Source organism: Mustelus asterias, chromosome 12, assembly GCF_964213995.1.
Source record: "Mustelus asterias chromosome 12, sMusAst1.hap1.1, whole genome shotgun sequence".
Classification (NCBI taxonomy): Eukaryota; Metazoa; Chordata; class Chondrichthyes; order Carcharhiniformes; family Triakidae; genus Mustelus; species Mustelus asterias.
Window position 1 is genome coordinate 108,821,207 of NC_135812.1, and position 25,816 is coordinate 108,847,022.

Genomic DNA, 25,816 nt, shown 5'->3' on the forward strand with positions numbered 1-25,816 from the left:
GTGGTTGATAGTAAATATTCATCATGGAGTGCGGTTACAAGTGGTGTACCTCAGGGATCTGTTTTGGGGCCACTGCTGTTTGTAATATTTATTAATGATCTGGATGAGGGTATAGTTGGGTGGATTAGCAAATTTGCTGATGACACCAAAGTCGGTGGTGTGGTAGACAGTGAGGAAGGGTGTCGTAGTTTGCAGGAAGACTTAGACAGGTTGCAAAGTTGGGCCGAGAGGTGGCGGATGGAGTTTAATGCGGAGAAGTGTGAGGTAATTCACTTTGGTAGGAATAACAGATGTGTTGAGTATAGGGCTAACGGGAGGACTTTGAATAGTGTGGAGGAGCAGAGGGATCTAGGTGTATGTGTGCATAGATCCCTGAAAGTTGGGAATCAAGTAGATAAGGTTGTTAAGAAGGCATATGGTGTCTTGGCGTTTATTGGTAGGGGGATTGAATTTAGGAGTCGTAGCGTTATGTTGCAACTGTACACAACTCTGGTGCGGCCGCACTTGGAGTACTGTGTGCAGTTCTGGTCCCCACATTACAGGAAGGATGTGGAGGCTTTGGAGAGGGTGCAGAGGAGGTTTACCAGGATGTTGCCTGGTATGGAGGGGAGATCCTATGAGGAGAGGCTGAGGGATTTGGGATTGTTTTCGCTGGAAAGGCGGCGGCTAAGAGGGGATCTTATTGAAACATATAAGATGATTAGAGGTTTAGATAGGGTGGATAGTGATAGCCTTTTTCCTCTGATGGAGAAATCCAGCACGAGGGGGCATGGCTTTAAATTGAGGGGGGGTAGTTATAGAACCGATGTCAGGGGTAGGTTCTTTACCCAGAGGGTGGTGAGGGATTGGAATGCCCTGCCAGCATCAGTAGTAAATGCGCCTAGTTTGGGGGCGTTTAAGAGATCCGTAGATAGGTTCATGGACGAAAAGAAATTGGTTTAGGTTGGAGGGTCACAGTTTTTTTTAACTGGTCGGTGCAACATCGTGGGCCGAAGGGCCTGTTCTGCGCTGTAATGTTCTATGTTCTATGTTCTAACCATCTCAGCTTTCTGTGCAAGCACACGCGCGCGCACGCACACATACTCTTTCGCTCTCTCTCTCGCTCATTTGCTTCCTCCATATTTACCCTTTCTGCCAGGACGATGGTGCCATCTTTCTTCCTACATTAGCCCTTTAGTCACATGTTAATTCTCCTGTCCTGTCTGTTCCTATACCAGTTTGCATGTTATTATGAGAGGTTATTATCCTCAAGGCCCTGCTTTTTAATTTAAAGTAACTTCTGATACCCTTCAGCAGGATTTCCTCCCTGTTCCTACCAATGCTGTTTGTTCCATATGAATGATGACAACTGGATTTAACCCCATTCTTTCAAGATCCCCTCCTGTTGCCATGGGAAACCCCTTACCCAGGCATCAGTAGGCAACATACTCTTTGAGATTTAATTTTGATTTGATTTGATTTATTATTATTACATGTATTAGTATACAGTGAAAAGTATTGTTTCTTGCGCGCTATACGGACAAAGCATACCGTTCATAGAGAAGGAAACAGATTGCAGAGTGCAGTGTTACTGTCATAGCTAGGATGAATTAAGTTTATTTTTTGGAATGGTAATATTTGTGAGCAATCTGCCTTTCAAACATGTCAAGCTTCTTTGTGTTGGGTCTGCCAAATGAAATTTGATTTGATTTATTATTGTCACATGTATTAGTATACAGTGAAAAGTATTGTTTCTTGTGCGCTATACGGACAAAGCATGCCATTCATAGAGAAAGAAATGAGAGAGTGCAGAATGTAGTGTTACAGTCATAGTTAGGGTGAAGAGAAAGATCAATTTAATGCAAGGTAAGTCCATTCAAAAGTCTGACAGCAGCAGGGAAGAAGCTGTTCTTGAGTCGGTGGCACATGACCTCAAGACTTTTGTATCTTTTTCCCGAAGGAAGAAGGTGGAAGAGAGAATGTTTGGGGTGTGTGGGGTCCTTAATTATGCTGGCCGCTTTGCCGAGGCAGCAGGAAATGTAGACAGAATCAATGGATGGGAGACTGGTTTACGTGATGGATTGGGCTGCATTCATGACCTTAAAGTTTAAAGTTTATTTATTAGTGTCACAAGTAGGCTTACTGCAATGAAGTTACTGTGAAAATCCCCTAGTCGCCACACTCCGGCGCCTGTTCGAGTACACTGAGGGAGAATTTAGCATGGCCAATGCACCTCACCAGCACATCTTTCGGATTGTGGGAGGAAACCCACGCAGACATGGGGAGAATGTGCAGACTCCACACAGTGACCCAAACCGGGAATCGAACCCGGGTCCCTGGCACTGAGGCAGCAGTGCTAGCCACTGTGCTGCCCTATTGCGGTCTTGGGCAGAGCAGGATGCCAAACAGTGATACAACCAGAAAGAATGCTTTCTATGACGCATCTGTAAAAGTTGGTGAGAGTCGTGCCTGACATGCCAAATTTCCTTAGTCTTCTGCGCAAGTAGAGGCTTTGGTGGGCTTTCTTAACTATAGTGTCGCATGGAGGGACCAGGATAGGTTGTTGGTGATCTGAACACCTAAAAACTTGAAGCTCTCAACCCTTTCTACTTCGTCCCCATTGATGTAGACAGGGGCATGTTCTTTACTACGCTTCCTGAAGTCGGTGACAATCTCCTTCTTCGTTTTGTTGACATTGAGGGAGAGATTATTGTTGCTGCACCAGTTCACCAGATTCTCTATCTCATTCCTGTACTCTGTCTCATCATTGTTTGAGATCCGACCCACTACGGTGATGTCGTCAGCAAACTTGAAAATCGAATCGGGGGAATTTGGCCGCACAGTCACAGGTGTGTAAGGAGTATAGTAAGGGGCTGCAGTTCATGTTCTGGGCTGCAAAGGACGCTATTCACCCCCTTTATTAGAGGTTCCTTTCCCTACCACATTTCTGTTGTGCTCTATGTTCCTCCTACGCACTCCTCCAACACTCCACCAATCCCAGACAGCCCTCTGAGCCATGGTCCCTTGGTCAGTATTGTAGCTTCCTCCCTGCAGTCTTAATCTTTGTTCTCACAGGGACCATGCAAATACATATGTCATCCATTTTGTATTTCTCTACAGCACAACAGAATTGGGAAAGTGTGTTAATTTTTATTCCATATAGTGTTATGTCTTTATTTGAAGAAGTAACCTTGTAATTTGTAATGCATGTGATTGTTACAATGTGTGCAGCCTCCACACATTACTTGCCATACGCATACCATCTAGTGACAGAAACCAAAAGCTGCAGCGTTTCAGATAGGCAAAGTTCCTTTCTGGCTCTAACTCTGCGACAACAATTAATTGAAGAGTGGAGTGAATATATTCCTAAATCAATTCAACAACTTCAGAATTTGATTTTAAAATCCTGTTAAAAGAATTTTAAGTTGGGGAAGAATTCCCCAAAATTTAAATATTTCAGTGTATATTTACACACCCTCTCCTTCCCCAGCCCACCCCTCCACCCCACAAAACAAATAGTGCGTCACGATCATGGGCCTTGGCCATTTTTTGTACTCTGATGCTAAACTACACAAAACACAACATTATTAGCAGAAATGAGACTGCACTGACCGGTTCAACATCCTTAAAGGTTCAGTGTTACAAGGAAATAGCAAAGAACAGATTTGAGCTGTGTTGTTATTCGCAATGTGGAACACGAGACAAGTTATTACGTTATAACGTTAGTTCTCCTTTTAACAATCCTGCTTCTTTGAATAAAAATGAAGTGAAATTAAATGGATACAGTTTTAACGATGTGGAGATGCCGGCGTTGGACTGGGGTAAACACAGTAAGAAGTTTAACAACACCAGGTTAAAGTCCAACAGGTTTATTTGGTAGCAAAAGCCACACAAGCTTTCGAGGCTCTGAGCCCCTTCTTCAGGTGAGGAACCTGTTAAACTTCTTACAGTTTTAACATCAGAGCATATATACATTTGATAAACATTTTATTCTCAGCTAGAAAAGTTGAGATGAAAAGATCAGGCGTGGTTCAGTGGGTAGCTCACTCATTTCTGAGTCATAATGTTGGGGATTCAGCCCGACCTCAGAGCATTAACACAAAGGCTGACCATTCCAGTGAAGTAATGAGGGAGTGCTGCACTTGTGTAGTGGCCGTCTTTCGGATAAAGCATGAAATCAAGGCCTTGCCTGTCCTCAGCTGAACATTGAAGACCCTGTAGCACTATTCAAAGAGGAGCAGGGGAGTTCCCACTGGAGCCTCACCTAATATTTATCCCACCTCCAACATCACTAAAAAATTACATGGTCAGTATCTCATTGTTATTTGTGAGAGCCTGCTGTGTGCAAATTGGCTGCTGTGTTTCCTACATTGCATCAGTGACTACACTTCAAAAATACTTCTTTAGCTGGAAAGCCCTTTGGGCCATGCTGAAGTCATAAAAGCACTTTATAAATGAAAGTATTTCTTTAATTTTGTTTAGTCTGACCATAGTCATAGAGGTTTGCAGCATGGAAACAGGCCCTTTGGCCCAACTTGTCCATGCTGTAATTTTGTTTAAACACCTAAGCTAATCTCAATTGCCTGCATTTGGCCCATATCCCTCTATACCCATCTTATCCATGTAACTATCTAAATGCTTTTTAAAAGACAAAATTGTACCCGCCTCTACTACTACCTCTGACAGCTTGTTCCAGACACTCACCACCCTCTGTGTGAAAGAATTGCCCCTTTGGACACTTTTTTGTATCTCTTCACTCTCACCTTAAACCTATGCCCTCTAGTTTTAGACTCCCCTACCTTTGGGAAAAGATATTGACTATCTCCCTTATCTATGCCCCTCATTATTTTATAGACCTCTATACGGTCACTCCTCAGCCTCCTACGCTCCAGAGAAAAAAGTCCAGTCTCACACTGACTCACATCGATAAATGTGAGGTGATTCATTTTGGTAGGACTAATTTAAATGTGGATTACAGGGTCAAAGGTAGGGTTCTGAAGACTGTGGAGGAACAGAGAGATCTTGGGGTCCATATCCATAGATCTCTAAAGGTTGCCACTCAAGTGGATAGAGCTGTGAAGAAGGCCTATAGTGTGTTAGCTTTTATTAACAGGGGGTTGGAGTTTAAGAGCCGTGGGGTTATGCTGCAACTGTACAGGACCTTGGTGAGACCACATTTGGAATATTGTGTGCAGTTCTGGTCACCTCACTATAAGAAGGATGTGGAAGCGCTGGAAAGAGTGCAGAGGAGATTTACCAGGATGCTGCCAGGTTTGGAGGGTAGGTCTTATGAGGAAAGGTTGAGGGAGCTAGGGCTGTTCTCTCTGGAGCGGAGGAGGCTGAGGGGAGACTTAATAGAGGTTTATAAAATGATGAAGGGGATAGATAGGGTGAACATTCAAAGGCTATTTCCTCGGGTGGATGGAGCTATTACAAGGGGGCATAACTCTAGGGTTCATGGTGGGAGATATAGGAAGGTAGGTAGGTTCTTTACGCAGAGAGTGGTTGGGGTGTGGAATGGACTGCCTGCAGTGATAGTGGAGTCAGACACTTTAGGAACATTTAAGCGGTTATTGGATAGGCACATGGAACACACCAGGATGATAGGGAGTGGGATAGCTTGATCTTGGTTTCAGATAAAGCTCGGCTCCAGAGAGAACAGCCCTAGCTCCCTCAACCTGTACAGTTGCAGCATAACCCCACGGCTCTTAAACTCCAATCCCCTGTTAATAAAAGCTAACAAACTATAGGCCTTCTTCACAGCTCTATCCACTTGAGTGGCAACCTTTAGAGATCTGTGGATATGAACCCCAAGATCTCTCTGTTCCTCCACAGTCTTCAGAACCCTACCTTTGACCCTGTAATCCACATTTAAATTAGTCCTACCAAAATGAATCACCTCACATTTATCAGGGTTAAACTCCATTTGCCATTTTTCAGCCTTGCTTTGCATCCTATCTATGTCTCTTTGTGAACCTTTGCTATGCTGCCTCCAATGTGACTGCCAATATACTGGAGCCTTGATCTGCACACAGTATTCTGGATGTGGTCTCTCAAATCCTGCACAGTTGCAGCAAGACTTGTATTCTTGTAGTCTAATACCCTTGCAATAAAGACCAACATGCATTTGCCTTCCTAATTACTTTCTGCACCTGTATGCTAGCTTTCTGCATTCCTTGAACAAGCACACCCCAGCATCTTTGAACCTTGTACAAGACTCATACCTTTAAAATTACTCGAATCATCGAAGTGAATAACTTCACACTTGTGTTGTTGCCCACTCACCCAACCTGCCCATATCTCTTTCCAGCCTCTCTGTCCTCCCTACAGCTTAACTTCCCACCTAGCTTGGTATCATCAGCAAACTTTGATATATTACTCTCTGTCGTTGAATCTAAGTCATTAATATCGATTGTGATAGTGGAGACCTCAGCACTGACCCATGCAGCACTTCACTATTCGCTGCTTGCCAACTTGAGAAAGCCCTATTTATGCCCACTCTCTGCTTTCTAGCAATTAATCAATCCTTTATCCGTGCTAAAATATTATCCCCAACTCCATATTTTGCTTGGTATCCTTTTATTGTGGCACCTTATCAAATGCCCTTTGGAAATCCAGGTATATTTTTATTCTTTCATGGCAAGGCCAGCATTTGTTACCCATCCCTAAGTGCTGTTGAACTGAGTGTCTTGCTCGCCATTTCAGAAATCAGTTAAAAATCAAACACATTGCACTGCGTCTGGAATCACATGTAGGCCAGATCAGGTAAGGACAGCAGATTTCCTTCCATAAATGACATTAATGAACCAGATGGAATCAATGAACTGAACATGTGCGGCCATCTCCTGGCTGGCATATGCTAAAGCCCTGAGTTTCCGAACTCTGACTGCTGATCCAAAACTATAGTAGGTATTTGTCTTTCCATTCCCAAGAACATTAGCCTGGGCCTCGGGATTACTAGTCCGGTGAAATTACCACTGTGCCACTCTACATCCCATGTAGATGAAGATGCTACATCTACTGGTTCCCCTTAATGTACCTTAGTCATTACACCCTCAAAAAATTCTAATAAATTTGTCAAACAGGATTTATCTTTGGTAAACCACATGCACTTGTTCTAATCATACACTTATTTTCTAACTGCATTAAGATTTTCTTAATAATAGATTCCAGCATTTTTGCAACAACTGCAGGGTGGCACGGTAGCACAGTGGTTAGCACTGCTGCTTCACAGCTCCAGGGTCCTGGGTTCGATTCCCGGCTTGGGTCACTGTCTGTGTGGAGTTTGCACATTCTCCTCGTGTCTGCGTGGGTTTCTTCCGGGTGCTCCGGTTTCTTCCCACAGTCCAAAGATGTGCGGGTTGGGTTGATTGGCCATGCTAAAATTGCCCCTTGGTGTCCTGGGATGCGGGGATTAGCGGGTAAAATACGTAGGGATATGGGGGAAGGGCCTGGGTGGGATTGTGGTCGGTGCAGACTCGATGGGCCGAATGGCCTCTTTCTGTACTGTAGGGTTTCTATGATTTCTATGAACTGGTGGGCTCATTGGACTAATGTTCAGTTTTTTCTCTCCCTCATCTCTTGAGAAGTGGAATTCAGCAATGGTTAGTAGCAGTTGACCCTGCCATTTGGTATTTTTCCAAATCTTTCCAGTTGCAGTTTTGGTGTAAATGTCACGAAATTCCAATGGCTCCTGCTTAAACAATGTCCTGATTTTAAATTTTTCATCCTTGTCTTTATCTCTCCTGCAGCCCCACAACTCTCAGATCCCTGCGCTCCTCTAATTCTAGTCTCTTGAGCATCCTCACTGCACAATTAGCTGCCAATGCTTCAAGCTCAGGAATTCTCTCCAAACTGAACCTTTTTGCCTCTACCTCATTTTTCTCTTAAATTGCTCCTTAAACCTACCTATTTTACTAAACTTTTGTCCTGTGCCCTAATATCGCCTTGCGCGGCTAGGTTTTGCACTATGATTCATTATGTCCCCGTTAAATGTTTTGGGGTGTTCTATTATGTCAAAGGTGCTGTTTAAATGCAAGTTGTTGTTGGCACACCATTTCATGTAGGGGGAGTGGGGGGGAGTTTAAAAGGTATAGAACTGCAATACCTTTTTTTGTCACTAGAGGATGCTTTAATACTCAATAAAGCTGTTTGGCTGTTTCCTCCTTTCTCTCGATCTCTCTGGGTAGAATATTGGTAATCGTTTCCACAGTATTGTGGCCCGGATCTTTGCTGGAAAATTATAGCATGTTAATGCTGCATGCAACTGTTAGAATATAAATTGGCCAATAAGTTTAGGGAATGACCTGTGAGTCTACAGAGCTTGATGGTCAATTTAACACTATTCCACCGTTTGCGTTGCTCAAATGGTTCCTTAGCCTCCCTGTTACAATTAAGACATTGCTGGACTTGCACATTAATTGCTTATTATACTTGCTACAGAAAGTTAAATCTGATGATTAAAAGCTTTACATACCACTTGAACAATGCAATAATTGTTAATTCAATTGTAAACAAACTCTGGCCCAGAAATGGAATAATTTAAAATGTTCAATCTTCTAATTGTGAGTAGTGAATTCTTCTAAGAGATGTAAAAAATCTTAATTTCTTTCACACGTTTCCTTTTTTAATTAATCCAATCTCTATCTGATTTAATCCCTGTTCACCCTATTTTCTCCTCAGTACCTCTTTCTTTCTCAGTCCTTGCTTCTGATTGACCTTTGTTGGTCATGTTTGACCAATCCATTAGAGTTTTTCGAGGAGGTTACCAGGAAAGTGGATGAAGGGAAGGCGGTGGATGTTGTCTACCTGGATTTCAGCAAGGCCTTTGACAAGGTCCCTCATGGGAGGTTAGTTAGGAAGGTTCAGTCGCTAGGTATACATGGGGAGGTAGTAAATTGGATTAGACACTGGCTCAATGGAAGAAGCCAGAGAGTGGTTGTGGAGGATTGCTTCTCTGAGTGGAGGCCTGTGAGTAGTGGTGTGCCGCAGGGATCGGGGTTGGGTCCATTGTTGTTTGTCATCTGTATCAATGATCTGGATGATAATGTGGTAAATTGGATCAGCAAGTTTGCTGATGATACAAAGATTGGAGGTGTAGTGGACAGTGAGGAAGGTTTTCAAAGCTTGCAGAGGGATTTGGACCAACTAGAAAAATGGGCTGAAAAATGGCAAATGGAATTTTAACGCAGACAAGTGTGAGATATTGCACTTTGAAAGGACAAACCAAAGTAGAACGTACCGGGTAAATGGTAGGACTCTGAAGAGTGCAGTTGAACAGAGGGATCTGGGAATACAGGTACAGAATTCCCTAAAAGTGACGTCACAGGTGGATAGGGTCGTAAAGAGTGCCTTTGGTACATTGGCCTTTATAAATCGGAGTATCGAGTATAAAAGTTGGAGTGTTATGGTAAGGTTATATAAGGCACTGGTGAGGCCGAATTTGGAGTATTGTGTACAGTTTTGGTCACCTAGTTACAGGAAGGATGTAAATAAGGTTGAAAGAGTGCAGAGAAGGTTCACAAGGATGTTGCCGGGACTTGAGAAGCTGAGTTACAGAGAGAGATTGAATAGGTTGGGACTTTATTCCCTGGAGCGTAGAAGATTGAGGGGAGATTTGATAGAGGTGTATAAGATTTTGATGGGTATAGATAGAGTGAATGCAAGCAGGCTTTTTCCACTGAGGCTAGGGGAGAAAAAGACCAGAGGGCATAGGTTAAGGGTGAAAGGAGAAAAGTTTAAAGGGAATATTAGGGGGGGCTTCTTCACGCAGAGAGTGATGGGAGTGTGGAATGAGCTGCCGGATAAAGTGGTAAATGCGGGGTCACTTTTAACATTTAAGAAAAACTTGGACGGGTTCATGGATGAGAGGGGTGTGGAAGGATATGGTCCAAGTGCAGGTCAGTGGGACTAGGCAAAAAATGGTTCGGCACAGACAAGAAGGGCCAAAAGGCCTGTTTCTGAGCTGTAATTTTCTATGGTTCTATGACCTTGCCATTCACTGAAGTCCCAGTTTATCCATTGTCTTCATTGAACCATTATCAGTTTTCAGCAAGATAAGAACCAGAAATTATGTGAACTGATTCGTTAACCAACAGAAAGCAGCAAGTGGGGATAAATGGGTCCTCTTCTGGTTGGCAAGATGTAACTAGCCGGTTGCCACAGGGTTTCAGTCCACAGGCCCTGACTACTTACGATCTATATTAATGATTTGGATGCAGGGATAGAATGTACTGTAGCCAAATTTGCAGATAACACTGAAATAGGTAGGATACGAAGTTGCAATGAGGGAATAAGCAGTTTACAAACAGATATAGATAGGTTAGATGAGTGAGCCAAAACTTGGCTGATGAATTTTAATGTGGATAAGTGTGAGGTTATCCATTTTGGTTGGAGGAATAAAAAGGCAACTTATCTAAATAGAGAGAAACATCAAAATGCTTTGGTGCAGATGGATCTGGGTGTCCTTGTGCAAGAATTGCAGAAAGTTATTATGCAGGTGCAGCAGGTAATAAGGAAGGAAAATTGAATTTTGGTATTCATTGCTAATAGAATAGAATATAAAATCAGGGAAGTGCTGTTGCAACTGTATAGGGCATTGGTGAAACTGCATCTGGAGTACTGTGCATAGTTCTGGCCCCTTTACTTGAGGAAGGCTGTAAATGCATTAGAGGTGGCCGAGATTCACTAGATTGATTCCAGGATTGAAAGACTTGTTTTATGAAGAAAGATTGAGCAGTTTAGGTCCATTCTCACTGGAGTTTAGAAGAACGAGACGAGATCTAATTGAGATGTAGCTGTTGGGGTGCCACAGGGTTTGGTCCTTGGGCCCTGACTATTTACAATCTATATTAATGATTTGGATGTAGGGATGGAATGTATATTAGATTCTAAAGGGGTTTAACAGGATAGACATAGAGCAGATATTTCTCCTTGTTGTACATTCCAAAATGAGAGGCCATAGTTTTAAGCTAAGGGCTGGCAGATTTAAAACAGAAATGAGGAGGAATTACTTCACTCAAAGGTTTGTCAATCTGTGGAATTCTCTATCACAGAGCACAGTGGATGCCAGAAGATTAAACATAGTTAAGGAGGAGATAGATGGGTTTTTAATTAGTAGCGGGATGAAGGGATGTGGGGAACAGGCAGGAAAGTGGAGATGAGTCCAAGATGAGATCGGTCACGATTGTGTTGAACAGGCTTGAGGGGCTGAATTGTTGACTCCTGTTCCCAGTTTCTATGGTTTTATGAAAGGTAAAGACCAAAGCCTAATGATCAGCTCGTTCCACAAGATGTCCCATCCCAGAAAAATCTGGCCCATTGATGACCCCCTCGGGCTAATGTTTCAGGGAACTGTTGTAAGCAGGAAGCTCATGGCTCCCACCAGTGACAACATCTCTACTAATTCACAGATTAAATGCTGCAAATCGCACAATGCCAAATTGTATCACCCAGTGACGTTCAAGTTTAAACTCTGTGTTTAATGATTTCAACCAATGGCTTTGTAGCTCTGGTGTGCGTAATATATATTCTTATTCCAATTCAATCATATCAAGTCCAATTCAGAGTCTCAACAAGTTGAGACATTCCCAATCCAAGCTGACAAGACTGGGCTCTCACCTCCTGTCTTGGGCTTGATCGTCATGATGTGGAGATGCCGGCGTTGGACTGGGGTAAACACAGTAAGAAGTTTAACAACACCAGCTTGGACCTGCAGAGTTTCACTGGCTGTCTTGTCTGGAGACAATACACATCTTTTTAGCCTGTCTTGATGCTCTCTCCACTCACGTTGTTTTGTTTCTTAAAGACTTGATTAGCTGTAAGTATTCGCATTCCAACCATTATTCATGTAAATTGAGTTTGTGTCTTTATATGCCCTGTTTGTGAACAGAATTCCCACTCACCTGAAGAAGGGGCTTGGAGCTCCGAAAGCTTGTGTGGCTTTTGCTACCAATTAAACCTGTTGGACTTTAACCTGGTGTTGTTAAACATCTTATTGGGCTTGATCTACTTGATCCAAGCTGATTGGAGTAGGAATAGCTCCTCCTCCAAGGCTTGATCTCATTTGCATCTTAGCCAAAAGGCCGAGATGCCACTTTTAAAAATGGCTTCAAATGAATGGGAGGGGGAGAGGGGACGGGAGTGGGAGGGGGAGAGGGGACGGGAGTGGGAGGGGGAGAGGGGACGGGAGTGGGAGGGGGAGAGGGGACTTCAACCAAGCACAGCATGTCGATACTACACTTGATCTTAGCCAAAAGGCCGATAAATCCTGTTGTTATTGTCTGGTGCCCTAAATGCTCCTATGTTGAGATTGTGTTGCAATTTGGCAGAAAGGATGCTGAGTTTGCGGAAGTACTGCAACAAACATTCTTACTTTGAAGAGAAACGAGATTTGAGGGAGGGGTTTGAAATCTGAGCGAAAGGAAAGAAATTATATTGATAGTCAATTGGGCATACAGTTTTCTATTCACCTCTTTGCAATCCACTTTGCACCATTCCGAAAGAGAAAGAACTCTGCCTGTAGAATTTCCAGCCTCTGGAACTTCGAACCAACTTTTTAGGGAGGGGAAGTAAGAAGTAAAACTGAGTGTATAACATACATAGTTTTAAATCATATTGTTGAGTTCTGCTGTGACATATATAAATGACTTGGATGAAAAAGTAGATGGGTGGGTTAGTAAGTTTGCAGACAACACAAAGTTAGGTGGAGTTGTGGATAGTGTAGAAGGTTGTCAATGGATACAGCAAGATATAGACCAGTTGCAGATATGAGCAAAAAAATGGTAGATAGAGTTTAATCTGGGCAAGTGTGAGGTGCTGCACTTTGGGAGAGCAAATGTTAAGGGTAAGTATACAGTTAATGGCAGGACCCTGAACAGCATTGATGTACAGAAGGATCTTGGGGTTCAAGTCCATAACTCCCTGAAAGTAGCCACACAAGTAGATAGGGTGGTAAAGAAGGTGTATGGACTGCTTGCCTTTATTGGCTGGGGCACTGAGTACAAAAGTCAGGATGTTACGTTGCAGCTTTGTAAAATTTTGGTTAGGCCGCACTTAGAGTATTGTGTTCAAATCTGGCCGCCACATTACAGGAAGGATGTGGAAGCTTTGGAGAGGGTGCAGAAGAGGTTTACCAGGATGCTGCCTGGATTTGAGGGTATGAGCTATAAGGACAGGCTGGACAAACTAGGTTTGTTTTCTTTGGAGCGGCGGAGGCTGAGGGGAGACCTGATAGAAAAATATAAAATTGAGAAGCATAGATCGGGTTGAAAGTCAGAATCTTTTTCCTAGAGTGGGGGGAACGCCCTGCCAGGGGTGGTGGTGCAAACAGATACGATAGGAGCATTTAAGGGGCTTTTAGGTCAGCACATGAATATGCAAGCAATGCAGGGATATAGACCAAGGGCAGGCAGAAGTGATTAGCTTAATTTGGCGTCATGTTCGGCACAATATCACGGGCCGAAGGACCTGTTCCTGTGCTGCATTGTTCTATGTTCTAGAAGTTAATATCCTACTGGTTAAATGGAGTTTAACCCTGATAAATGTGAGGTGATTCATTTTGGTAGGACTAATTTAAATGTGGATTACAGGGTCAAAGGTAGGGTTCTGAAGACTGTGGAGGAACAGAGAGATCTTGGGGTCCATATCCACAGATCTCTAAAGGTTGCCACTCAAGTGGATAGAGCTGTGAAGAAGGCATATAGTGTGTTAGCTTTTATTAACAGGGGGTTGGAGTTTAAGAGCCGTGGGGTTATGCTGCAACTGTACAGGACCTTGGTGAGACCGCATTTGGAATATTGCGTGCAGTTCTGGTCACCTCACTATAAGAAGGATGTGGAAGCGCTGGAAAGAGTGCAGAGGAGATTTACCAGGATGCTGCCTGGTTTGGAGTGTCGGTCTTATGAGGAAAGGTTGAGGGAGCTGGGGCTTTTCTCTCTGGAGCGGAGGAGATTGAGGGGAGACTTAATAGAGGTTTATAAAATGATGAAGGGGATAGATCGAGTGAACGTTCAAAGACTATTTCCTCGGGTGGATGGAGCTATTACAAGGGGGCATAACTATAGGGTTCATGGTGGGAGATATAGGAAGGATATCAGAGGTAGGTTCTTCACGCAGAGAGTGGTTGGGGTGTGGAATGGACTGCCTGCAGTGATAGTGGAGTCAGACACTTTAGGAACATTTAAGCGGTTATTGGATAGGCACATGGAGCACACCAGGATGGTAGGGAGTGGGATAGCTTGATCTTGGTTTCAGATGAAGGTCGGCACAACATCGTGGGCCGAAGGGCCTGTTCTGTGCTGTACTGTTCTATGTTCTATGTTCTATGGTTTTAAGTCTTGTGTACAATAATGTTTTTGTTTAAAAACATGAAATCTTGTGGTGTGGTTCTATTGGTTAAAACAGATTTCTCTTTAAATATTAATAATCCCTAACAAGATGATAATGTTATGAATGGCATCTCTTACAGCATAGAGTTCTCATGGAAATGAGTTTTGTAAATTGTTCACATAATTTTTATTTTTCATATAAAAACTGTTATAAATGTTTCAGAAACTAGCAGGATTGTGACAGTAGAAAGGGAGCGAAGTGGGAGATTAAGTGTCACACCACCTTCCATCACAACAGTAGGAAGGAGAATTAGGTCATCCAGTTTTAAATTGATTACATGTGGCAGAGCAACTACATTTGGAAATGCAAGACGTTGGTAGAAAAGATTCTGTCATTACAATTATCTCGACATGAAGGCTGTGGGGAACACAAAGTCAACAAGAATCAGGCTATTGAATTAAGTTTGGGTATTCAAGTGGAAACTAGCAAGTAAAGCTGTGTGTGTGTGTGTGTGTGTGTGTGCGCGTGCGTGCGTCGTTGTGTGTGTCGTTTGTATGTGTGTCGTGTGTGTGTGTGTCGTTGTGTGTGTGTGTGTGTGTCGTTGTGTGTGCGTGTGTCGTTGTGTGTGCGTGTGTCGTTGTGTGTGTGTGTGTCGTTGTGTGTGTGTGTGTCGTTTTGTGTGTGTGTGTGTCGTTTTGTGTGTGTGTGTGTCGTTGTGTGTGTGTGTGTCGTTGTGTGTGTGTGTGTGTCGTTGTGTGTGTGTGTGTGTGTCGTTGTGTGTGTGTGTGTGTGTCGTTGTGTGTGTCGTTGTGTGTGTCGTTGTGTGTGTCGTTGTGTGTGTCGTTGTGTGTGTGTGTGTCGTTTGTGTGTGTGTGTGTCGTTTGTGTGTGTGTGTGTCGTTTGTGTGTGTGTGTGTCGTTTGTGTGTGTGTGTGTCGTTTGTGTGTGTGTTGTGTGTGTGTGTGTCGTTGTGTGTGTGTGTGTGTCGTTTCCTGTCCTCATTGTTAGCTCAGCTGTCCACATTGACTTCAAGGTCTCTGTGTCTTTAGTTAGGGTTATCATACCCATCCTCACACCTGACTGGAAGCATCCTGAATGTTGCTGAAAGGGGTTCTTCACTTCTTCACTTTACAACCCCTCAGATCTGAGTGACTATCAGTTAACTGTTTTCAACTTGGGGCTTTGAGGTATTTGCTGTAGAAAAGGTGCTTTAATTTCCTAGAATCTGTAATGAACTCAACGAGGCCCATGAGGTAGGTCTATTGGAGTATGAGCTCCCCTGATTGAGGTAATGATTGTTTGCTTAATCAGGGAGCCTCGCCTGTAGAGGTGTGCCAAGTCTGCTGAGATTCCGGATTCTGACTTTGTACCTGAAGCACTCTTAGGAGTGGAATTGAGCTTACACCACAAGATATAGGAGCAGAATTAGGCCATTCGGCCCATCAAGTCTGCTCTGCCATTCAATCATGGCTGATATGATTCTCATCCCCATTCTCCTGCCTTCTCCCCATAACCGTTGATCCCCTTATTGATCAGGAACCTATCTATCTCTGTCTTAAAGATACTCAATGACCTGGCCTCCACAGCCCTCTGTGGCAATGAGTTCCACATATTCACCACCCTCTGGCTGAAGAAATTCCTCCTCATCTCAGTTTTAAAAGAGCGCCCCTTCACTCTGAGGTTGTGCCCACAAATTCTAGTCTCTCCCACTAGTGGAAACATCCTCTCCACGTCCACTCTATCTAGGCCTCTCAGTATTCTGTAAGTTTCAAGTAGATCCCTCCCTCATTCTTCTAAACTCCATCAAGCATAGATCCAGACTCCTCAACCGCTCCTCATACGACAAACCCTTCATTTCTGGGATCATTCTTGTGAACCTCCTCTGGACCCCCTCCAAGGCCAGCACACCCTTCCTTGGATATGGGGCCCAAAACTGCTCACGATACTCCAAATGGAGTCTGACCAGAGCTTTATACAGCCTCAGCTGCTCTATTCTAGCCCTCTAGAAATTGAATTTGCCTTCCTGCATGTTGACCTTGAGAGTCCTGAACCTGGACTCCCAAGTCCCTTTGTGCTTCAGATTTCCGAAGCTTTTCCCCATTTAGAAAATAGTCTACCCCTCTATTCTTTCTACTAAAATGCATAACCTCAAACTGTCCTATATTGCATTCCATCTGCCACTTCTTTTCCCACCCTCCTAGCCTGTCCAAGTCATTCTCTAGCCTCAACACTACCTGTCCCTCTACATATCTTTGTATCATCCGCAAATTTAGCAACCATGCCTTCAGTTCCATCTTCCAGATCATTAATGTATACAGTGAAAAGTTGTGGTCCCAACACTGACCCCTCTGGAACACCACCAGTCATCGGTTGCCATCCTGAAAAGGACCCCCTTATCCCCACTCTCTGCCTTCTATCTGTCAGCCAATCTTCTAGCCATGCCAGTACCTTGCCTCTAACACCATTGGCTTATAGCTTATTTAGCAGCCTCCTGTAAGGTACCTTGTCAAAGGCTTTCTGGAAATCCAAATAAATCACATCCACTGGCTCACCTTTGTCTAATTTCTTTGTTACCTCCTCAAAGAATTCTAATAGATTTGTCAGACATGACCTCCCTTTGACGAAGCCATGCTGACTCAGCCCTATTTTACCATGCATTTCCAAGTACTCTGCAGTTTCATCCTTAATAATGGACTCGGCAAGATGGACCCACGACCGAGGTCAGGCCAACTGGCCTATAATTTCCCATCTTCTGCCTCCCTCCCTTCTTAAACAGGGGTGTTACCTTCCCTGACTCCACTCATTCCTGAAAGATTACCACAATGCCTCCTCAGTTATCTCCTTGTAAATAAAGGACATCTGATGAAGGGACACTGGCCACTGAGGAGCTATTTCAGAATCACAGAATTACTCTCACCAACTTTTACAGATGCACCATAGAAAGCATTCTTTCTGGTTGTATCACAGCTTGGTATGGCTCCTGCTCTGCCCATGATCGCAAGAAACTACAAAAGGTCGTGAATGTAGCCCAATCCATCACGCAAACTAGCCTCCCATCCATTGACTCTGTCTACACTTCCCGCTGCCTTGGCAAAGCAGCCAGCATAATTAAGGGTCCCACGCACCCAGGACACTCTCTCTTCCACCTTCTTCCGTCGGGAAAAAGATACAAAAGTCTGAGGTCATGTACGAACCAACTCAAGAACAGCATCTTCCCTGCTGCTGTCAGATTTTTGAATGGACTTACCTTGCATGAAGTTGATCATTCTCCACACTCTAGCTATGACTGTAATACTACATTCATTTCCTTCTCTATGAATGGTATGTTTTGTCTGTATAGCGCACAAGAAACAACACTTTTCACTGTATGTTAATACATGTGACAGTAATAAATCAAATCAAATGGTTATAGCACAGTAGAAGGCCATTTGGACCATCTTATCTGTGCCAGTTCTCTCCAAGAACAACTTGGCTAGTCCCATTCTGCTGCCTTTCCCAGTAGCCCTGCAATTCGGTTCTGTTCAGATAATTATCCAATACTGGTTTGAAATTCCGATTGAACTTGCCTCTGTTACACTCTCAGGATGTGCATTCCAGATCTTAACCACGCTGTATGGAAACATTTTCCCTCGTGTCACCTTTGTTTCTGTTATCTTAAATCTGTGCTCGGGATCCTGTATGTCTATTAACCACTTCCTCAACCTGCCCTGCTACCCTCAACATTTTATGCACATAATCCTCTTTTAGAATTGTACCCTTTATTTTTATTGCTTCTTCTCATTCTTCCTCTTGAAATGTATTACTTCACATTTCTCTGCATTAAATTGCATCTGCCACATCTTTGCCTATTCGACCAGCAAGTCTGTGTTCTCTTGAAGTTTATCTTCGCCTTTCTCACATTTCTTAATACTTCCAAGGTTTGTGTTGGAAACATCTTCCTTGGTAAAGACAGATGCAATCATGCCCTTTCCTCCATGTAAAAATCCCTTTTTTGGTCCCTAATAGCCCCCAATCCTGCTCTTACTATCTTTATACAATTTATATGCCTATAGAAGACTTCTAGATTCCCTTTTTATGTTTGTTTCTAGTTTCTTTTCATGCTCTCTTCACTTTTTTCTTTTATCACTTGCCCTCTGAACTTTCTATATTCAGCCTGAGTCTCACTTATATTATCAACCTGACAATTATCAAATGTTCCCTTTATTTACTTGATCTTGCCTGTTATTCTAGACAGCTCTGGTTTCAGTTGTCCTGGCTTTCCCCTTGTCAGAGTGTACCTCAACTTTACCAGAACCAGTTCCTCTTTAAAGACAGCTCATTCCCCCACGATTACTTTTACTCAGACTTTGGATTTCTCCTTGTCGTTTTCCACAGCCATCCTAATCCTTATGGTGCAATGATCACTGTCCCGTAAATGTTCTCCAACTCACATTTGGCAATTAATTGTTCCCTGGTGCATTCTCTATGACAATGCCTCTACCAATTAGAGTTCACTCACCAACCAATCAGCACCCTCTTCTCATACAGTATAAATTGTTGTTCCTTTTTCGTATTCTTGTGAATCTGTCCTCATGAGTGCAAATGAAAAGCTTCAACATGTCTTTTTTTTCAGCAATAATCAAGTTCTGTACTACCAAGCCAATAGAGGATAGATTACTGTTTAATGTGCGTGTGTATTTGTGTATAAGCAATCCTCCTTTAAGCCTATCCCAGGCCAGCTGGGAGAGTGGGAACTGCTTCTCGAGTTGTCAAGCAAGCTTAAAAATTAATATTGAAAATAACGGCAAAAAATATTCAGATTTCAAGTTGGCTTTAATGACAAAATCCTTGCATTATAGATTTGAATTTTTTTTAAAATCAGTTTTATGGGATGTGGGTGTCACTGGCTGGACCATTATTTATTATCCTTCCCTGTTTTCCCTTGAGAAGGTGGTGATGAGCTGCCTTCTTGAACCACTGCAGTCCCTGAGGTGTAGGTACACCCACAGTGCTGTTAGGGTAGAAGGTCCAAGATTTTGACTCGGCAATAGTGAAGGAATGGTGATATATTTCCAAATCAAGATCGTGAGTGACTTGGAGGGGGTATTCCCAGGTATTTGCTGCTCTTGTCCCTCTAGATAGTAGAGTTCGTGGGTTTGGAAAATGCTGCTTCAGGAGCCTTGGTGAGTTCTTGCAGTGCATCTTGTAGATGGTACACAGCTGCCGCTGTTTGGTGGTGGTGGAGGGATTGAATGTCTGTGCAATCATTCTCTGGTTCTTTCCCCATGGCAATACCTTGACAAGAGTCAACCTGCTGGAATTTAAACAAGCTACTCATTCACTGGTGCATTCTCTATGGCATTCCCTAACAGCACTGTCAAGCTGCCATGTCCTGGATGGTGTCAAGCTTCTTGAGTGTTGCCACTGAAAGGTCTGATTCTTTTCACTAAGTGAGCAATGCCATGAATTTCAATCTGGTGTCATTTCTTCAGCTATACACTAAACTTCCACTGCATCTAGAAATAGTTCTGGTATGGTCCATTATTTCTGAGAAGTAGAGTAAAAAGAGCACAAATGAGTGTGGCCAGTTTGGGTCAAGGTGTTCGGGTTTTGTTTGTAAGGTATATCTGTTTTCCTAGTTCCTGTTTCATATCCTGGCGAGTAATGTGAACATTTCTAGAATTTGCTTTTTGGAAAGTAATTGTTCCTCATGGAACATCTGGTAAAGCCAATTTTTAACTGAGTCATGCGCATCAGTCAGATGTAATTCAAGATGTGTGTCAAATTAACTGATCTTAGCAAGAGTCTCAAATCGACCTTTTGTGCTTTGGTTGAGAAATCAGAGAGTGGAGGTTTCCTGATTTTTGTACCAGGAGCCCAGTCCGGTGAGAACAGATTAGATTCCCAGGATGGATAACTTTTGCAAGCGCTGTCACAGTTCACATAAAAAGAATGGCCACTTGACAGGAACTCTGCTTCGACAAAGCTCTGTGGCTCAAGAAGTGGGTGGAATTGACCAAAGAGGAGGGGCTTCACGGTTCAAATGTATTGGATGCTCCCTCATAGATTTGAGTTCTGATAGACCAGTGTCATCTTTCATCAAATAGAGTAATTAGACCGACAGACATGGCCGATTAATCAATTTGTATGAAGTGAAGATGCATCAAATGTTAGCAGAAAATAACTGTCCAGCTTTGCAAACATGGGAAAGGAATGGTTATGCTGCATGTGCTTCACAAACATTGCAGCTTTTCAGTGAATCTAAATAGCGCACTGCCTTGTTTGAACCTTTGTCCCGAAAGTGAATAAAATAAGACGGACCAAGGTTTGAACCATTTCTGGGTATCTTGGTACCAACCATCTTTGAACCATTAAAAGGGAACAAGGAGCCTTTCTAAGGTCCAGTCTGCTGGCAGCCAATATTATTTTAGAATACTGTAAAAAGACTGATTGTTTTATCTTATCTTATGCAAAATAATCGCGAAGTACAAAATAAACACCATCTCTGTCCCCTCCCTAGACACACAAGCTTTTTTTTTCCTTTTTGTCTCTAATCCCCTTCCACCACCACCTTACAGCATTTCAATGGTTTTTTCCAGTGCTTTTTCCTGCCTCACACATTAATTTCTCTTGTATCTGTATTTGTTGCTCTCTTCAGTGTGCTTTCCCCCCCCACCCCCCCACCCCAATGGGTTTTATCCTTTTATATACGCTCTCACTTTTTTTAAACAGAAAAAGTACACAGAGGTAACTAATAACATTGAGTAGGAAGCATTGTGGGTAACCTAGTCATAGGAAAGGGAAGATTTAAAGTGTGTGCTGTCAGCTCTGCGTTGGGAGATAATGATGTGGAGATGCCGGCGTTGGACTGGGGTAAACACAGTAAGAAGTTTGACAACACCAGGTTAAAGTCCAACAGGTTTATTTGGTAGCAAAAGCCACACAAGCTTTCGGAGCTGCAAGCCCCTTCTTCAGGTGAGTGGGAATTCTGTTCACAAACAGAGCATATAAAGACACAACCAAATTGAGGTTGTGTCTTTATATGCTCTGTTTGTGAACAGAATTCCCACTCACCTGAAGAAGGGGCTTGCAGCTCCGAAAGCTTGTGTGGCTTTTGCTACCAAATAAACCTGTTGGACTTTAACCTGGTGTTGTCAAACTTCTTATTGGGAGATAATGCCACTCAACTCAAAATAAAACTGCCCTTTGTTCGATCTTTGAGGCTAGAATGACCATTTTCATTATCTGGGGTGATTGGTAGGGTTCTGGTGGGTACATGGATGACAGTTGAGATCAATCTGCACCTGGAAGGTTCTGCTGCAAACAGGCTAGAACACTGCAGACAATTGAGTTTTGGACAAATTGCTCACTTGGGATCTCCTCTTTGAGTTTTCTCTTATTCCTCTGATAGGCACTGGTTTTCGAAGGCTGCTGCACTGTTTTTTCAGTTGGTTGCGCCAGATGCAGTGATTTTGAGCAAGTTTCTCCCAGGGCTCAAAGTTGATATCAGATTTCCTGAGCGAAGCTTTCAGAGTGTCCTCGGAGTGCTTCCTTTGAATGTCATGGGAGTGCACCCAGATTCAAACTGTCTATAAAAGATTTGTTTTGTTGAGCAAATGTCAGGCATTCTGACTATATGACCAGCCAAACCAAGTTGTGACCTTCAGTAAGGTATGGATGCTTGGCATGCCAAATGGCTGAGCACCTCAGTGCCTGGTGTATTGTCTTGCCATCTGATCTTTAGAAGCTTCTGAAGGTAGCTTAAGTGAAAATGGTTGAGCTTCTTAGCATAACATTAGAACACAGGCCAAATCTTGCATGCATAAAGAAGAGTGGGCAGGGCTGTCTTTTATTTATTCTTTCTCAGGATATGGGCAACATGAGCTAGGCCAGCATTTGTTGCCCATCCCTAATTGCTCTTGAGATGGTGCTGAGCTGCCTTCTTGAGTCACTGCAGTCCAGGTGATGTAGGTACATCCATAGGGATTAGAGAGTTTCAGGATTTTGACCCAATGACAGTGAAGGAAAACAAGCCAGGATTGTGTGTGGCTTGGATGGAACTTGAAGGTTGTTGTTTTCCATGCATCTGCAGCCCATGCCTTTTTAGTGGTAGAGATTCTTGGATTGGAAAGTATTGTCGAAGGAGCCATGGTGAGTTGCTACAATGCATCTTGTAGATGGTATACATCATTGTCACGGTGTGTCGGTAGTGGACATCAAGCAACTGCTTTGTGCTGGATGATATCAAACTTCTTGAATGTTATTAGAGCTACACTCATCTAGGCATGTGAAGAATATTCCATCACACTGCTGACTTAGGCCTTGCAGATGGCAGATAGGTTTTGGGGAGTCAGGAGGTGATTTACTCGCCACAGAATCCCAGGCATTTACATGGCTGTTTCAGGTCAATGGTTATCCCCCAGGATGTTGATGGTGGAGAATCAGCAATGGTAGTGCCATTGAATTTCAGAGTGATGGTTAGAATTTCTCCTGTTGGTGATGGTCATTGCCTGGTACTTGTGCAACATGAATGTTACTTGCTGCTTATCAGTCCAAGCCTGAATGCTGTCCAGATTTTGCTGCTTGGATAAGGAGTGTTTCAGTATCTGAGGAGTCGCGAATGATGCTGAACATTGTGATCCTCAGCAAAAGCATCCCCACTTCCTAGGTTGGGCCTAGGACTCTACCCAGAGGGACTCCTATAGTGATGTCCTGGGACTAAGATGATTGATCTCCAGCAACCAAAACCATCCTCCTTTCTGCCAGGTCTGACTCCAATGAGCGGAGGGTTTTCCCCCCCGATTCCATTGACTCCAGTTTTGCTAGAGCTCATTGATGCCACACTTGGTCAAATGTTGCCTTGATGTCAAGGGCAGTGATTCTCACCTCCCCCTCTTTTGGGCTCTTTTGTCCATGTTTGAATCTAGAGGTTAGGTGCTGAGTAACCCTGGCAGAAACCAAACTGGGCATCAATGAGCAGTAAGTGCTGCATGATAGTACTGTCAATGTCATCGTCCATTACTTTGTTGATAATCAAGAGTAGACTGATGAGACAGTAATTGGCCAGATTGGATTTGTCCACCCTTTGTGAACAGGATACACGATGGCAATTTTTCTCATTGTCGAGTAGATGGCAATGTTGTAGTTGTACTGGAACAGCTTGTCTTTGTTAACTGCTGCAGTCCATGTGATGTACTGTTAGAGAGAGAGTTCCAGGATTCTGACCCAGTGACAGTAAAGGAATGATATATTTCGAAGTGAGATTGGTGTGTGGCTTGGAGGGGAATTTCCAGGTGATAGTATTCCAATGCACTTGCCTCCCTTCTCCCTTTAGTTTTGATAGCAGTTGTGGGTTTGGAAGGTGCTGCATGATTTGATTTGATTTATTGTTGTCACATGTATTAGCTTACAGTGAAAAGTATTGTTTCTTGCACGCTTTACAGACAAAGCATACCGTTCATAGAGAAGGAAACAAGAGAGTGCAGAATGTAATGTTATAGTCATAGCTAGGGTGTAGAGAAAGTTCAACTTAATGCAAGGTAGGTCCATTCAAAAGCCTGACGGCAGCAGGAAAGAAGCTGTTCTTGAGTCGGTTGGTACTTGACCTCAGACTTTTGTACCTTTTTCCCGACGGAAGAAGGTGGAAGAGAGAATGTCCGGGGTGCGTGGGGTCCTTAATTATGCTGGCTGCTTTGACTGGAAGAGCTTGGCTAGGGGATCGACAAGTTCTGGAGCACAAGTCTTCATTACTGTTGCCGGAATGTTGTCCGACTTTAACCTGGTGTTGTGAGACTTCTTACTGTGTTCACCCCAGTCCAACGCCAGCATCTCCACATCATGAATTTATCAGACAGTCAAATTTCTCCACCACCTTCCCAAGGCCCTCACAGCCTTGACTGTGTCAAGGCCTTGGTCAGGTCAACAAACATGGTATGGAGGTCCATGCACCATTCTTGGCAATTCTTCTGGAGCTGTCTAACTGCAGAAGCTATATCAGTGGTTTCTCAGGAATCACACCAACTCTGGCAGTAAATCTAGGTTAAAATATTGAACTTAACAGTTCAGAAGGATTCTGCTGGCGTTGGAGAGGACTGAGATTCCTCTATTATTGTCACAACATTGACGAGTTCCTTTGCACTTGTCCACGTGGACAATGCAGGCATTTTTTTTGCATTCTTGAGGGATGGTTCCTTGGCTCAGAGACTGAAAGAGTTCAGTGAGCTTGTTGGCCAGGCATTGACCTTGTAGACCTCAGCTGGGAAAGCATCAACACTGGAGCTTTGCTGCGAGACAGGAGTTTGTTCACTTTTTATCATTTCTAACAGTGTGGGAGGGTCATCAAGAGACTAGTTGATGGCAACCTGTGGCTGCCTGTTTGTTGCTTTTTCATTCATTGATGAGTGAAGGCCAATTGACGATGTGGTTTCTGCACAACTTTTTAGAATTTAGGCTTTCTCCCAGTGTTGACCCACTGGCTCTGAGGATTGGCTATGAGCCAGTATATTGGGGCCTGTAGCTAGATTTTAGAGCATTATAGAATCTTTTCCAGTCTTCGTGGTCTACATATTACTGAAGTTTCTCTGCTTTCTGACTTGGCCAAGCTTATTTCATCTCTCTGGATTTAGATTGGACAGTCCTGCAAATCATATGGATAGTGATGACTTTTCATTGAAGTAAACCATGTAAAGGCAATGTTTCTATTCCGGTGGTTTCTGGGTTATTCATTATTTTCATCAACTGGATCTTGATACTTATGAGAGATAGAGCAGTGGAGTTCGATATATCCCTGAAGGTCACCAGTTACCCTCAGTGCAGTGAATATCGTTTTCCGCTGTGGCCTGAGCCACCTGTGTGCAAGTTTGCAACTACAGCTTCCAGTGAATCCACAACTGCTGTCACGTTGCTCACCGATTGTCACAAATCCCTAAGTCAGCAAGGGTAGGAGACCCGACGGCTCCCTTCACCTGGTTTCACCCACTTGTCAAAGTGGTTTACCAGGGTGGACTGGCTGTCTCATGATAACAACTACTTGGAGCTGTGAGTGAGAGTTGGGTGAAAGTGAGGATCCACACAGGATGAGCCACTCCACAGAGTACAGTTGACCCTCCCTAAAGACCCTCCCTATAGAGCCAGTCAAATGAACAGCTGCCACAGAGATAATGACCTGCTCTATCTTGAGGTAACTTGGTTCAGAGTTCGTTTGTTGGCATGGAATCACACGGCTCGAATCCTCATCATTCATAATCAAAACATGAAAGGGGTGGGTTTCCTCCTCATCTGGAGGTGATCTCTCTCACTGGGATGAGGTTTTGCAAGAGCCAGCTGCCCTCTGCTATGTTGGCTTCATGGTATTTCTCCAAATGAGAACTTCAAAATAGAGTGTCAGCTTGCAGCTTCAAGCAGGGGTCACCAGGTAGTGCACCAGCGCAGCTCTTGGTGCTTCTGATGTGGTTGTTTTAAGACATATATCAGATGCTTTGATGGCCCACAAAGTAATCAGAATTTTGATCCCATGAAGATTGTTTTGATTT

The 25,816-nt window shown here is 43.4% G+C and overlaps 1 protein-coding gene across 8 annotated transcripts in view; it reads left to right on the plus strand.

Annotated features, from left to right (window-relative positions):
- The window catches only part of LOC144501818 (C-Jun-amino-terminal kinase-interacting protein 4-like), a 274,627-nt gene that overhangs the window by 105,840 nt on the left and 142,971 nt on the right, over window positions 1-25,816 (plus strand). The gene's annotated exons all lie outside the window — the stretch shown is intronic.